General features: G+C 36.1%; 1 protein-coding gene across 24 annotated transcripts in view; it reads right to left on the reverse strand.

The window, feature by feature from the left end:
• kcnq5a (potassium voltage-gated channel, KQT-like subfamily, member 5a) overlaps window positions 1-17,187 on the reverse strand; it is a 248,828-nt gene that overhangs the window by 170,286 nt on the left and 61,355 nt on the right. The window lies entirely within an intron of this gene.

Raw genomic sequence — 17,187 nt, forward strand, 5'->3', positions numbered from 1 at the left:
AACGCTGGGTAAAACGCGAGTGTGGACGCGGATCGTTTTCATTCTAAAACGCCGTTTTAAAACTAAAACGTACTAGTGTAAACGGGGCCTTAGACAAGGGACAGCACTACAACACCTGCACACATCATCATGTCATCGCAATCTCTTGCTTTAAATGAGATCGATGACCGCGACTGCTGTAGTTATTAAAGTTGTATCACTGAAGGCAGCGACATCATGTTATAATAACGATATAATGTGGCAATAAGCTCATAACTGTAAATACAAGAAAACAACATTAACATTATAGCAAACACCATAAAATGCTCATTCCCAGCCACTATACTTTTCTGACAGGGTATTCGAGTGTAATCGAGTGAAATTGTTGTGAGACTGCTTTACAATAGTTATTATTAGGGATTATAGACGCGTTTTTATTTTAGCTTTTTTTTTTTTTTTTTTGGTAACACTTTACAATAAGGTTCATTAGTTAATGCATTTACTAACATGAACTAATCATGAACAACACATGTACAGCATTTATTAATCATAATTGAACATTTACTAATGCATTATTAACATTTAAGTCTATGCTTGTAAACATTAGTTAATGCACCATGAGTTAACAAGAACTAACAATGAACTACTGTATTTTTATTAACTAACGTTAACTAAGATGAACAAGTACAGTAGTAAATGTATTGTTCATTGTTAGTAAATGCATTAATTAACATTAACTAATGAACCTTATTGTAAAGTGTATGGTATGCATGACAGTAAAACATGACAGTAGCATGACAGTAAAACATGAACCCGGTTTGGAATGTATTAAAACAAGTGCTTGTTTGTTGTAAAAATTCGTAATAATGTCAAAAAATCCTAATTTAAGCATCTCCTTACTTTCGTGTGCAGCCATGCAGCTGTTGTAGCTGGTATATTCTGGGAAATTTTCTTACCCCTTGGTTTCGAGTGTGGTCCAGAAAAATTTCAGTTTCAAGGTCTTTCTAGCCCTTCCCCTTAGCCTTAAGGCTTCAAGCTAAAAAGAAATTGGGACACCCCTACCCCATTACATGAATGCACAAATTGAGGGGTGGGAGTAAGGGGAAGGGCTAAGAGGCAGAATTGGGATTGGGCCATGGTCTATAAATACATGGAAAACTTACAAATCTTATTGTGAGGAACCATGTTGTTAAATAGAGTTGTAAAGAGTTTTGTTAAAAGTTTTATGGAGATGTATTGTAGGTGACTGTATAATGCATACAGGTGTTGGCATAATTAGCTAGCTTAACATGGACATTGGAAAATTAAGACCCATTTAAAATGATTTAAGGCCTACAAGACAATATCTCAGCGAATTTAATACTTTTGAAGGCCTAAATATATATATATTTATATATATATATATATATATATATATATATATATATATATATATATATATATATATATATATAAATCAAAGACAATATAAGATACCCTGATCTCACTATATTATTCACATGGACAATGCACATGCAGCATGCGTGGACAACATGAGGACAAAAAGCATTTTTTATCTCCTATAATGCCTTAAGAAAAAAAGTAGTAACTGTACTGTAGATGGATGAATGTGTCTAGTGTGTATATGTCAAGTGCCTGTGTTAGTGGCTGCTGTCAAATGGAGTATATGTTTGAAGGCTGTACGTTCAACTGTGCACGTACACACATACATGTAATATATGGCTTAACACTATAGTCTAAGTACAGAAATACAGCATTCCCATCCTCAAACATACACCCAACAAGCCTTGTTTTAACACTGTTTCAGAGGACATGGGGAGGGATGACCATTCATTTTTGGTAAGATAAACAAAATGTTCCAGTCCCAGAAAAAAATGCTGCTAATTGCATACAGTATGTGGGAATTAATTATGAGCTGCTCGTTTATTCACACTGAACTTTTGCTTCAAAGTATCCCACTCTGGCTGTTTACAGTTCATTGGAAGCGTTTTTGGGTTACAAGACCTGAAACAGCCTCTCTGTATTTACCATTTGAGCAGGTTTATGTTAATTAAACTTTGACTCCTGTAACGTCTCCAGCAATGAGAAGCTAACTGCTATGATTAGCAGAAATCAGGACAGTTATAAGTTTATTCAGCTGAAAAAAAGCAACTGAACTGTACTAGCACAACAACTGGCAGAAGTGGAATTTTCTTTTAAGAGCCTCTGATGCTCAGTTCTCTCTGAAGGTTATTACACACTAAATCTGAAATCTCCCTCAGAAATATTTGAACATTTAAAAATAAAATTCAACCTCAAATTGTGTCATTTATATTGATACACTGGCCCAAAATACTTTGTTCATCATAAAACAAATTGGATTGGGTTTACTTTTTGCATCCGAAACAAAAGTCTTCAGAGAGGTGCTTTGACTGTTTAGAGTCAACGTACAAGCGAAGGCATACAAAACCCAGATTGCTGTCACCTGCAGCACAGATGACTTATGACAAACAAACTGCGTAATATAAAGACAGTGTGTGGCGGACAGTTGAAAACCACTGCTGTACCTTTCCAATGAGGCTGTTTTGCAAGTCTTTGTGTATGTGTCTCTCCATACTTCTGACGTACTGCCAATTAAGGCTGCACAGCACGAGTATTTTGATAACAATATTCCTTATGATATAACATTCCCCTAGAAAAATGCCATATTTTATTAGCTAAATATAAATATATATTTTTAAAAGATTTATTTTTGGTCTTTATTAAGCGGATAGGACAGTATTTCAGACAAGAAGCAAAGTGCGAGAGAGAGAGGGGGTAGGGACAGAAAATGTCCTCAAGCTGGGATTCGAACTCAGGATGCTGACAATATATGTCAGCATGCTAACCACTAGGCTTTTGTGCTGACTACTGGCTATATTTTAAAACAATTCAGAGAAAACAAATGTGTCAAGGTGCAAACACTTAGGGTCCTTTACACCTGGTGCAATAAGGCGCAAGACGTATTTGGTGCAATATGCTGATATTTTTAGACCATTGCAACTCTAATTTTCACGTTTTGCACCACATTGTTTAAATAACAAATCCATTTGTGCCACTTTGTGGACTCATGGGCGTGCTGGTCTATGAAGGAGGTGTGTTAAGGTGCATTGTTTGTGTGTTGCTATTTTAAGGAACTGGAAAAGTATCGTGACATTGACCAACTATGCTGCTTTAAAGGTCAGTGCAGAACGTGTTAGTTATGCGCCCATCCTGGATGTACAGCAATACACACATATCTTTACACTGTTTCCTTATCCACAAAAGTAAAAAAGTAAAGAGTAAATGTAAAGTAAAGAGAAAATAAAGATGCCAAAGGAAGGAGGTTTATTCTTTATCCTTTCACAGATGGTCTGTTTAACTGCTTTCCTGCTAGTGAAGAGTTCAGTTTTTACAAAGTAAGCCATGTAAATAACAAATGTGCCATGGCGCTACGCAACTGACTTAAATAGAATGGGAGATGAGACTCTGATTGATTTAATGCATATTATGCTTAAAACGCCCCATTAACTCATTAGGAAAAGAAGTACAACACTGTTAGACCATGCACCCAGCGCAGAGCGTGATTTTCTGTCCATAAAATAGCAAAAGTGGATTCAGATACGCCCTTAATGCTTTTGCATCATGCGCTTTAGACTTTGTGCCTAGATCATTAAAGTAGAGCCCATAGTCTTTAAAACAATATGAATGAGTGAAAACCTCAGCAGATATTCTGACCCTGATTGGCTGTTGTCATTCTCCTCTCTTGTCTCCACTCCCGCTATTAGTTATCATCTTTGGGCCACTCCAGCCAATAACCAAACAGCAACTACTGGTGAGGCCCCATCTGATTGATCAAATTTAGATAAACAACCAATGCATAAAATAAATGTCATTTATCATACAAGTCTGCAATATGTATGCAGATAACAACAATTTTGCAATATATTGTGCAGCCCTACTGCCAATCTCTGTTCAGGATTCATTTACAGATGGAAATGTGTGTTATGTGGCTGGAGTATCACAAGTAAAGCATTCAAGTTCCACTAATTTACTGAAATAAATGTTGAATTTCGGAATAACCCCAAGATCTTTGATATGGAAGTGAACTCTCCTTCCTCTCCAGCAGTGGATTGGATGAACACAATATTTAATCTTTCTTTTTTATTTTAAAAAAGAGAGAGGGTAACAAAGCATCACTGACTGAATCGACTCCAAATGTTTTGGACAATATGTTTTCTTTGTTTCGCAACGGTTTAATTAATACGATCTGATTTGGTGTGCAAATTTTTTTTATTTGAATAGAAAAAATGCAAACAATTATTTTCTTATAACTTCTTATAATAATATTTCTTATAACTTAGATGATATTTCTATATACATTTCGATAACTTATAACAAATATAAATTCAGTGTGCAAAAGGAACATAAAAGGCATATAAAGTCTAACAGTCGAGCACATGTCAATCAAATGATGCTTTAATAATTTAGATGCATCTAACCAGAGGTCGATGAACATCAAACTGAGAAATTAGACACTGAAAAACAGTGAACCTCTTTCCTTATTAACTCCAAAGCAGGTGTCTTTTAACCAAAGGAACACAATTCCGGATCTAGCCAAATATTTAGGGAGGCTCAGGCTTGAGGAAGTCTGTACCAGGACAGTCAGTCCCCACATACCAGTGCATGTTGTCTCCCCCTTGACTCCATACATCTCCATAGCTATTTTAAACATCCCTCCCTAGTTTGCAACACAGCATTTTCCTACGGTATCTGCCTCTTCTGGTCAGAGGGAGTCTCTTAAACCAGGCTGATTTATCTTCCCCTCACACTTTTAAAGGTCAGATCTCTCACAGAAAAGCTGTCTGGGAGTTATGGTGATGAGAAGGCTGACATTCTGTCTGCTGATTAGCTTAAACCTACAGAGTTGCTCATGAAATTAAGGTGACACGGTAATGCAGTGATGTGTTAAAATGAATGATAGCTGACAGACAAAAAGATTACGTAAAATAACAGAGTAAAACCATGCATTGGTTGAGCGGATATGGCCTAAACTAAGCCAGGATTAGCACATACATCAGTTTAATTAAGACATTTAAGAACAATATTTAAGATTTCATTAATGTTCCTTAGAAATAAAGCATTGCTGGTGTTCATCCTAAAATTATTTTAAAATCCATCAGTTACAGTTTCTACCAGATAAAACCAACCCAGGCTCATTCTGATTACGTAAACCCTATATACATTTCTGGAGAGCAAAAACAGTCCCAGGAGCTACGTTTTTTGCAGCTTTTATTTTTGAAAATACACTAGAGGGCGCCGTGTATGCTTTTTTTAGATCTCAAATTTCTCTCTGCAGTGCCATTCATGCCTGCTGTTCTTATGTAAGTCCACCAGAGTCTGCTGTCAATTGACTGATTTACTGACTGACCAACCGACCAATTCCCCCCTCCCTCCCCCTTTACTAAACCCAACCAATAGTGTTTTAAAAAGCATCGATTGACCCACCTACCCCCTTCCCTAAACCCAACTACAGTATTTTAAAAAGCAATCCATTAAAAGAATAGCCCCCTGATTTTTACCACATTTTCAGATTTTACCACATTCTCACCCTATTATTTACTTGTTTATTTAATTTTTTGGCTCTTTTTTTTTTGTCTTACCTGCTTACTAAAACTGTTCTACGCCGGACTGCATCTCAAATCTGCTGACGTATGTATCGAGCTACCGGACAAACTGGTAACATATCCAAACTGGTCCATATGAAGCTAAGCGCGACAAGGAACGGTGTCATAGCACCCCGTAGCATTTTATAGATGAAATAAAGCCATACGTAGCTCTGGTTACATAATTTGCAATCTCCAGAAACGTATGTAGTACTATGTTTTCAGAACGAGTCTGTGTTGGATAAAACAGCTCAGAGTTTAGGTTTAGGGCTGAGATTAGGTTTAAACTTTGTGAAACTGGAGGATTATGTATTATTCTTTAAACTACTGTTGACATTACTTCTAAATTTTAAAATATTTTGTATAAATTAACAAAAATTGTGTCATTTACTTATTTTAATTACATTTTTACTCAACAAAATACCAAGGATTTATCTTCAGCCATAAGAACTCAATATTTGATTGAATTAACCAAATTTTACATTAGAACAAAAAACAAAAATCATTTGCTATTTTGACAAATTTTTATTGTCTGAAAAAAAGGGGGAAAAAGGCTAATTTTAATTTTTTTCCAGCCAAATTAAAAGAAACAAAACATTCTCCAGAAAAAAAAAAAAAAATCAGAAAATAGTATGAAAATTTCCTCGCTTCACTTGGAAAGTATTTGAAAAATAATACACATTTCACAGGAGGGCTAATATATTCATTCATTCATTTTCCTTCAGCTTAGTCTCTTTATTCGTCAGGGGTCGCCACAGCAAGATAAACTTATCATGTGTTTTACACAGCGGATGCCCTTCCAGCTGCAACCAAGTACTGGGAAACATCTCTCACATTCACACACATACACTACGGGGAGCACCCCGAGGAAACCCATGCCAACACGGAAGAACACAAACTCCACACAGAAATGCCAACTGACCCAGCAGGGACAGTGCTAACCATTGATCCACTGTGCAGCCTTAATATATTATTATTATTTATATTATCATTGCTATTATATTTTTCTGGTGCAGAAAAATATATTCACAGATCTGTAAAGCTATGGACAATTCCTGAGTCACTCACCATTATAAAATATCATGGGGAAAAATTTCAAGAACATGTAAGTGTTACCCACAGACTGGCTCTTTTTTCTTTCCATCTTTTCATACGGTATGTGTCATTAGCACCAAAACCCTGCTGATTCTCATCACAGGTGGCCACTCAAAGCAGTGAAACAGTGTGATATGAGGAAGGAATCATGGGAATGGTACTGAGGTAGTAGTTTAAAGAAGGTAAAAGCCTGAAAGCATTAACCCTGACCTTCCCAACAAAACCTGCTGAAAAAAATCCCTCTCCATTGATGTTCAGACGTGTGATGGCAGGCGTTTCTAAGCCGGCTGTATTTATTATGGAAGCATCTCTATAGACATCTAAAATTTCCCTCTCAAAGACTCATTCAGCACACACAAATGCTCAATTGTAAAATCTGAGCTTCTTACCGAGGCAGTGTCTACAAGTAGTTGTTTAAAAATGGCAAATATCATCAAAATCTAATTCAGTAACTTCAACTACAACTACTGAAAATATTTTTGAGCATAGATTTAAAAAAATAAATAAATATTTCAACAGAAAAAAAATCTAATATTATTTAGATAACCTAAACAACAGTTAGCTTAAGTTAACTTAAAAAAAATAAATAATATATATTTATACAGATAATAAAAAAATATACAAAAAAAAAGTAAAAAACATTATTGCAGGATCCCTAAACAACCATCTTAAAGGGAAAAAAGTGCACCACTGCAAAGAATTTACACTGGATTTTACTCTGGATTTACAATGCAAGACAAACAAGAACTTCAATGTAAAGAGGAAAGCAGAAATATAATCATTTTATCTTGATTATCATTTTCACAAACATCGAAAGCTGATGTCAAAGTGGAAATAATTATGCATCCTTTGTTGAGAAAGTTAAAGCGTAGAATGTATTACAACAAGCACAGCAAATAAAGGATGAACTAATGTACATTCCCTTCAGTGATTTGATGGCAAAAATAGTATGAGCTATTAATACATAACTATTTTTTTCATGATATTAGCAAGCATCTTATTGCTTATTGGAGTATTGCATCATTACATTAGCAACATACATTACTGACATAAAGCAGTACTGAAACTAATGTTGTGATGTAGTGCTTTTTGTGTATATATTGGGAAGCCTACTAAAGGCAGCACATTACATTTTCAACCAAGATAAACACAAACACTCTTTAGGAGAAATTCGCTTGTTTCTCCTAAATAAATGAACACTAGAATAGTCACTATAAAAAAAAAATAAAAATAAATAAATAAATAAATAAATAAATAATTCCACAACTGAATATGTACACTACACCTGACAAAAGTCTTGTCATCGATCTGAGTTGTAAGAGCAACAAATAATAACTTGACTTATAGTTGATATTTGGAAAAGTGGCAGAAGGTACATTTTTCTGATGAATCATCTGTTGAACCATCACAGATACTGCAGAAGACCTATTGGAACCCACATGGACCCAAGATTCTAACAGAAATCAGTCAAGTTTGGTGAAGAAAAAAATCATGGTTTGGGGTTATTTTCAGTATGGGGGCGTGTGAAAGAACAGCAGAGTGGATGGTGTCAAGACATTTGTGCTGCCCATTACATTACAAACCACAGAAGGCGGCAAATTTTTCAGCAGGATAGCACTCCTCATACTTCAGCCTCCACATCAAAGTTCCTGAAAGCAAAGATGGTCAATGTCCTCCATTATTGGCCAGCCCAGTCACCAGACATGAGCATTATTGAGCATGTCTGTGGTAAGATTGAGGAGGAGGCTTTCTTTGCCGTTCCAGATGACTTTATTAAGCCTTGCACCATGACTTTATATTCTATACTGTACATTATTTCTGTCAAGTCAGACCTTATTGTTCTTATTAAATAATTAAAAACCAAGGCATGATCATATTTTAATTAGGTAAAATAGGCGTAATTTCTCCATTGCCTTTCATATCAGGCACTTCTGATACCAAATGATCAGCTAGAAGTCAAGTTATTATTTGTTGTTATTATTTGTCCTATCATTAGTTTTGTCAGGTAGTGTATGTGTAGAACAGATTTGAAAGTTACAGGTAGTGGTACAGTGTAACCCCATTTACACTACAGTTACAGTATAGTATTATTTACACAGAAATCAAATCAATGCATCCTTTGCCAACGATGGACTCTTTCTCCAAAAATAAAAATTTCTCTTTCCCCGCTAACCTACTTTAAACTGAATATAAACTTGCAAACATTTTTTGATCTCTGAAAGAGCTGAGCAAGAAATGAAAGCCATTTTTCATGCAGCGGTAAATGTCAAAATGGCAAAACTCTTTTCTGGAGCCATTTGTCAGATTGTGTGGTGAGCAGATGGGTCATGTTTTAGGGCTACTTTGCCTCTTTTATCAGCTGTTACAGGTGATCATCAATTGAAAAACACTAACGACTAAAGAGAGTGAGACACCAGAAACGGAAAAAAGAGACAGTGTTAGGGGCTGAGAACAGATACAAGTCAGCTGAGCTCAAACACACCAAGAAAAAACAGAAAATGATGCATCTGAAGTGGCTGAAGGTAGAATTCTGAGGGCAGAATTCCGTCCATCTGTCTATCCATCCATCTATCTATCTATCTATCTATCTATCTATCTATCTATCTATCTATCTATCTATCTATCTATCTATCTATCTATCTATCTATCTATCTATCTATCTATCTATCTATCTATCCTATTATTACTTAGTATTATTTCATTGCCTGTTGAAATTCTTGATTCTGATTGGCTGGATTATATTCAATAAGTTTCAGATCTAACATTATAATTAATGACAATTCTGGCAAATATTGTCTGCAAAGAAAACTAATAATTTTGGCAAATGACAATGGAATTGCTGAGTGTTAATGGATTTTAAAGACATTTAAGGATCATTTTATCCTGTAATGCATATCAAGCCATTTATTATTATAGGGCTGCACGATACTGGGAAAATATGTGTTGTTGTTGAGTGCTGCAATAATTATGTTCCTTATAAGATAACTAACTTTCAATTATTCATTCATTTTCTTTTCAGCTTAGTCCTTTTATTAATTCTTGGTCACCACAGCGGAATAACCACTAACTTATCCAGCATGTTTTTACACAGTGGATGCCCTTCCAGCCGCAACCCATCTCTGGGAAAATAACTAACTTTCAAAATGCTATTTTATCAGCAATTTAAAAATAAAAAAGAATAAAATAAACCGGTAATAGATTTTTCCTGTGCTAATTAAATCAAACCCCTGATTAATAAAGAGACTAAGCCAAAAAGAAAACGAATGAATGAATAATTAAATCAAGGTCAAGGTGCAAACGTTCAGACTTTAAAACACCACGAATGACTGAAAATCTAAGCAGAATTTTTTTTTATTGGATGTTGTCATTTTCCTCTCTTGTTTCCCAGGATCTGTGATTATTTTCAGCTATAGGTTTACCTAACAGCTTCTACTGGAGAAGTGGGGATAAAGATAGTAAAGGTCTCATTTGACTTGGAAAAAAGCTATCCATGTAGCACACAAATACTTGGCACATAAAAATAAATACATTTATTGCACTTTTGTGAAATATGAATTGCATGTATTATAAATTGCAATAACAATCATTTTTTGACACATTGTGCAGCTCTAAATTTATTCTATACAAAAAGCGATGCTATGTGCAAATTCAGTATAAATGAAAACATAATGTCATATTGGTTTATCGTCCGCTATGTTAGGATTTATGTTAAATGCAATTCCATCTACAATTAACTGATGCAATGTTTCTGATGCAAGTGCACATTACAGGGTATGGGAAACATACCTAATGTCACAGGCTGTTTCAAAATATGGGTTCTTGCATCCTTGTGTTCTCATGTAACATCATCATCAACTGCCAAAGATCAGTTCCAAACCTCAAGACCGTAAGAACGGAGGACACGTGAAACCTAAGGGATGTGTTCTTGATGCGTGCATCGATGCAGACTTCAGCGCGGAACTTGCTCAAGAAGTCCCAAAAGTTATTGCGACTGAGTAAAGGAGGTGGGAAGCACAGCATTTTACACTTATTATTAAAGTTTAGAGATAAACTCATTTATCTCTGGAGATTCTTTAACAATAACAATAAGAAACAATAACATGAAAATCTTTATAAAGGCATAAACACAATAACGGTGTTTATTTGCAAAAATTCGCATTACAGTTTTTCTTAGTCACTTAAGTGCATTTCTCACAACACTAGTGCATTTCTGCACAACAGTTTTCAAAACAATTAGTACAAACTGCAAAACCTAGTTGATAACCTGCAAAAGCGCGTCACATGCTCAAAATGAATAGTTCATTCCTCAAAAGCAAGTATTCATCTCAATGAAAGTGTCAGTGTCATCAAAATGAAAAGTCCCGACACCATTGTTTATGAACAAGATTGTCAAATGGCTAAGTCATGTTTTCATTATCACAGTGTACTCTGGAAATTTTTTCAATGCAAAAAGTCAGATTTTGTTGAAACTTCCTGAAAATGCACAAGACAGCACTATATACTATTAGCACAGCCATTTGAAAACTACAGTAAAGTTGGACATCACTGCATTTAGTGAGGTATCTGAGTAAAAGACACTAAATATGTATGTTTCACATTTTTATTTGCTCTTTGCAATTCTAATTTATTCACAGCATTGTGCAAAATAATAAATACACTTTTATTTTACAACAAACATAAACTTCCTTTGGGTAGAGCTGTGCACAACTGTAAACAATATTGCAGAACATATTGGAACTGAATCTACAACATACACAGGTCTGTAAATCATTCATCAAATTGTTCAATTTTAAAAGACATTTTCAGGAAAATAAAAATGTATTTTTTATATAAAATTAGCTAGACAGATTTTGACAACTAGTTCAACATTTTAGTATGTAATGACTCAAGTAATGAAATGAGGACTATTAGTTTTATATAGAATGGCTATTCAGCATTGACAAGTTAAGTTAATTTTGACTGACATAACATAAGCAAATGATAATGTTATAAATAGTAGAGAGTTGTATGAAAGCAATTGATGCTTGTACAAAAGCATTTTGTTGAAAGGAATGAGAAACTGCTACTAGGATGTGCACAAATGACTAATTGTTTTGAGAAATGCATTAACTGTTGTGCAAATGTAAATAGTGTTGTGAGAAATGCACCAAAGCCACTGAGAAAATACTGTAAAATTAGTTTTATTTGTATTGTGCAAAGTTTATTTGTAAGGTTTGAGCATGTTTTATACATATATTGAAAAGGGGGAAAAAACAATAAATCGTTGTATGAATGCTGTAATATTTAAATTTTCCCTTAAAATATGTGAAGGTCATGTGACCATCAGGAAGAACACAGCATCTTATGTCTCACAGGACGCATTCTCCGTTCTCGCAGTCCCCTGAGTTCATTATTCCAAGGTAATCTGGCAAGAATGGTCTCCGCAAGATTGCAAGTCCATTCTCTGTGTTCTTGGAATTGACAAACAGCCACATCCTTATGATATTTCTGGCAAAAATAGTCCTTATTACCTCCACAAAAATATCAGTCTACAAGCTATAATATACAACCTATAAAGTTTTTTTGTTTGTTTCATTACAAGCTGTTCACACAATGGCAATTAAAAAGCAATTAATATATGACAATCTTTACATATGGCCCCTTTTAGTGTCAGACAGCAGGCATTTATATCTCCACTGGCTCACACATATCTTATGCTGAAATACTGTACCTCGCCACACTGCACAGCCTTAACTGAATCCTAATCTCAGTCCAGTGGGAATACTGGGATATTTAAGAAGCAAACAATTGATGCTCCTCTCCTCAAATGGTGATTGTTTATCCAAAGATGAGTGACGACTTTACTAAATGCTATTATTATCCTATGACACTTTGACATGACTGATTATAATATTTGTACAAATCAGCAAGTGGATGAAAAAAGATACCGAGGGCACATTTAAAATGAAGCAAAAGTATCCAGCAAATGCAAGAAGAGGAAATACATGGCACAGACATGCACTCACACACACACACCAAAATGACACAGACATTTACATTAACTAGAATAACATGTCACAGACACACACACATCTCAGAATAACACGTCAGACATTTACACTCACTATAAAAACAAACCGCACATGTGCACGCTGGAATCAAAGCATGCTAATCTATTTTCAGCTGAATATTTTTAGGAGCAAGAATTCAGTGAGTAAATATCACACCTCAACAGTTGCATAAAAAACACACTTACACTACCATTTCAGATGAGTGCATTTAAAAAAATAGATTATTATTCTCACCAAGACTGCATTTACTAATATTACGATTTATGATTTTTTATTTTATTATTATAATTTTTTTATATTTTAAATTGTACGCTATTTCTGTAATGCTGCAAAAACTTTCAGACTATTCTTTCAGTTTTCATAACACACCTTCAGAAATCAACATAACATACTGATTTGGTGCTGAGATCTTATTATTATACAGTGAATTTAGATCATTAGCTTTATTGTACTTAAGTTTATTGCATTTACAGTAAAATGTTAAATAATATGTGACAACATTTCTTCCCATTTTCCAAGAAAAACAGATATTTTCAATAATTGTCAAAATTTGTTGTCAATTATTGACATCTTAAGTCTTCTGTAGTTAAAACATTGGTATTTGGATGTTTAAAATAACTAAACATCTCTCTGCATGGAAGCTTTTTTATTTTCTGAAAATAATAATTTAAAAATAATACCTATTTATGTTTATATATGCAGTTTACAAAATTTTCAAGTAGTCTATTTATTTTCCCCCCTAGCTACAGTATATTTGATGTACAGTGATACCTCGCTATAACGCGGTTCACTTTTTGTGGTCTCGCAGTTTCGCAGTTTTTTTTCGTGCAGTTTGACATGCTTTTTTCTACAGCACATTGTGTTCTGCATCCTGACTGGCTGTAGATCATTGTCAATCAATCTCTCCCGTGCTTTGTCCCTTGTACAGTACAGAATTAACATGAATCTTTGATCACTAGTAGTTAAACTCTGAAGTGCTGCACTGTATGTTTGCAAGTTTTCTACCGACAATGTCGACGAAACATTCTGCACTCTTAGGGTGCTTTCACACCTACACTTTTGTTTTGGAACGTATCTCGATTGCCCAGTTAGCGTGGTTCGATTGGCATATGTGAACAGGGCAATCGCACTCTGTTCCGTGCCAAAGTAATCGCTCCAAGATCGCTTGAATGAGGTGGTCTCGGCTCGATTGAAACGAACCCTGGAGCGGTTCGATTGCAGTGAGAAAGCGATCCGATCCGAGCGCGGTAATATCACAGTGTTTTATGGATATGTAATAGGCTTACGGCTATATGAAGAGAGAATTATGAGTAGGGCGGGAAGTTTCGCGAGTCTCCGGATGCCCGCAAACGAGTGATGATCTCCCGGTAATCTCGCGTCTCCCTCCCGGTCCTAGGCATCGTTGCGCACCCTTCTCACCCCTCCCCACCGCGTCTCTCCTCAGACACGTCGCGCGCGCGCACCCTGTCAATCACCATCAAACCACCACCTCTCCTGACAGCTTAGCGGGACGCTGCAAAATAAACCCTGACACTCTGACCAATGTGAGGTGAGTTTACTCGCACGTGACTTGTTTTAGCTCTTTTGGTCTGATTAGAAACTTTGCAATGTGAAAGCGAACTGCTCCAAGAGCAAAGAGCAACAATGTAACAATTGTAATCCCTGTTTCGGAACAACTGAATCGATTCACAGGTGTGAAAGCACCCTTAAAGGCACCAGCGGTAACACTCAAAAGAAAGAAAAAGTTGCTAACCATCGCACAAAAAGTTAAACTAAAGTTAAATAGTTTTGATCTTTGGTTTTATCCTATAATACTTTTGAACGGTTTGAACATTGAAAGTGTTTAAACAAGAGAGAAAAGTTTGAAAATATTAATTCCTGTCTGAGAAAAGTATATAAATAGTGTAGTGAGGGGTTCACAGCCTTAAATAAAAAATAAAAATTAAAATAATAACTGCAAAAAATAAAGCGGACTACTTCACGGATTTAGCCTATTGCAGGTTATTTTTAGAATGTTCAGTAACTACAACGAATAATGAGAGACCAATGTATTTCAAATCTTTCCAGGATATTGTGATTAAAAAAGAACAACATTTTTTTAATTGAAACAATTTGTAATATTAAAAATGTCATTAATAGCATTTGTTGATTGCTTTAAAGGTCCCAAGTGCTTTAAAATGTGCGTTTTTATTTGATGTTTGACGTAATCTGAATTGAAACAAGAAGAGAGGATGGAACATGTTGCTCCTCCCCTTTTAAAAAACCAGCCAATAGTGTTTTGTTTTATCACCGCTTTGCCAGTGAGAGTGGTTGAGCTCAAATGCATCAAATGAAATGCCAACAAGTAGCATCTTTAAAAGGGCGGGGCATGTCAGATACATGAGAGCATTTGATTAGTTGATTTGATAAGAAAATGAAGTTTAAGGTGATGTAAATAAAACCATTGATGCATTTAGGTGGAAGTGACAAACTATAAACTTTACATGTTTATATTAGTTTTATATCTTTTAAACGCAAATTTTGTCACTGTTTTAGAGCACACTAGCTTATATATATCTTAAAAACTAATAATACTGATACTAAAATGTAAAAAAAATTCTTTCATGGGACCTTTAACTGTATTCTTCCTAAAAAGTCAATATAAATTTCATTTAAATATCTCTTAATTGATTACCATGCAGACTGTCAATCATTTACTGAATAAAACAACCAACTTCATGTGCTGTGTGTTGGTCTGCGGCCCTTGGGAATCTTCTGGAACTAAAGATCAACTTGCTTGCCAAGGAGTACAGAGGAGTAAACAGCACAACACACACAGACATCGGCCTCCAGAGTCAACAATATCTCAAGTCACACCCCATCCTATTAAAAACACACACTCACACCATCAAACGAGCTGCCATCTTTAGCTTTGAGCCTCTCGCTGGCAAGGGTTCTTTCAAATACACTTAAACAGTGTTGACTTACTGTATAAACTACTGCTTCTCCAAATTAGTAGAGTAAATTAGAAAGTAGATGCATTCAGTAGAATACAACTGTGCTGTGATCTGCTTTGCTGATGTTTGAATTACTTCAACATTGATTTGAATGACTTGTAGCTTATTATAAAACCCTGACATCGATAGGCAGATTATAAATAACTTATTTCTTGAACAGCAGTCTAACACATGAGTGCTTAAAGGTGCAGTAGGTGATCTGCCAAAATGCTAACCGCTTAGCACAGGGGTCTCAAACTCGCGGCCCGCGGGCCATTTGCGGCCCTCAGTGCAATATTTTGTGGCCCGCGCCGACCGCTGTACACTGACAGAATCAGCGGAGCGGGAAGAGAGAGCGCTCCCCGCTCCGCTGATTCTATCCGTACACAGCGGTCACTGGCATTCCCCGCCCGCCGTGTAAACAAAGGAGCGGGGATGCCGGTGACGTCACCACGCATCCCGCCCCTTTGTTAGACGCTGTGACGGGCGGGAAGTGTTAGGAGGGAACTCGCGCCGGCCAGAACCAAGGTAAGCTGTTCCCGCCCCTGCCTGCCACTAAGCTACTGTACCTATCTGCAGCCTGCCACCTACCTAGCAACAGCCTGCATCTTATATATATATTATAGGTAGATACAGACTGGTACAGACTGATGTGACTGGAGTGAGGTGGGGGTGTTTCATTTATACATATATACGCCTTTTTTTTAGGTGAGGGAATGGAAGTTTTGAGTGAGTTCCCCCACTTTTTTTCTGTGTAAGAAGTTATTCTCCACCTTGAACTTCAATAAGTCAAAGTACAGGTCTAAACTTAATGATGATCATCTTCAAGCCATACTGAGGGTCTCAACTGCTTCCGCTCTAAAGCCAAATGTGGTTCAGATTTGTGAGATGAAGCGCTGTCAAGTCTCTGGCAGCAAGGAGTAGGCAAAAGATGCCATGTTCAGAAGAACTGTTCATAATCTTCACTCAATGTTCTATTAATGTTCAGGACACTTCATGTTCAGAAGAAATAATTAAAACTGTTAATAATGACATTTGAGGACTTTTTTTAGTGAAATCCCTTATGCAGCCCAGCCTCACCCAGACTTTGCCTCCTGCGGCCCCCAGGTAAATTGAGTTTGAGACCCCTGGCTTAGCATATTATCTTTGTACGGCGGGGAGGGACCAAGCCACACCCCCTGAAATCGCGAGCGCGCGCACCGCCGACAGACAACCTACTAGTTCATGTCATTCGCCAGTTAGTTAGTGCCAGCGCCGTGCAGGAATTACATGAAATACTTTGCCACACTTACATGCTATTTCAGAGCGAATATTCAGAGTAGCATGGTAAACAGTATAGGAAGGCTGTCATTGTTCAAAAATGACCCAATATGAATATAAAAGCAACTTTAGCTCAATAATGCAGGTTAGGCGGAATAGCGCTGT

The sequence above is a fragment of the Danio rerio genome, chromosome 13 (genome assembly GCF_052040795.2).
Source record: "Danio rerio strain M-AB ecotype USA chromosome 13, GRCz13ab, whole genome shotgun sequence".
In the NCBI taxonomy this organism is placed as follows: Eukaryota; Metazoa; Chordata; class Actinopteri; order Cypriniformes; family Danionidae; genus Danio; species Danio rerio.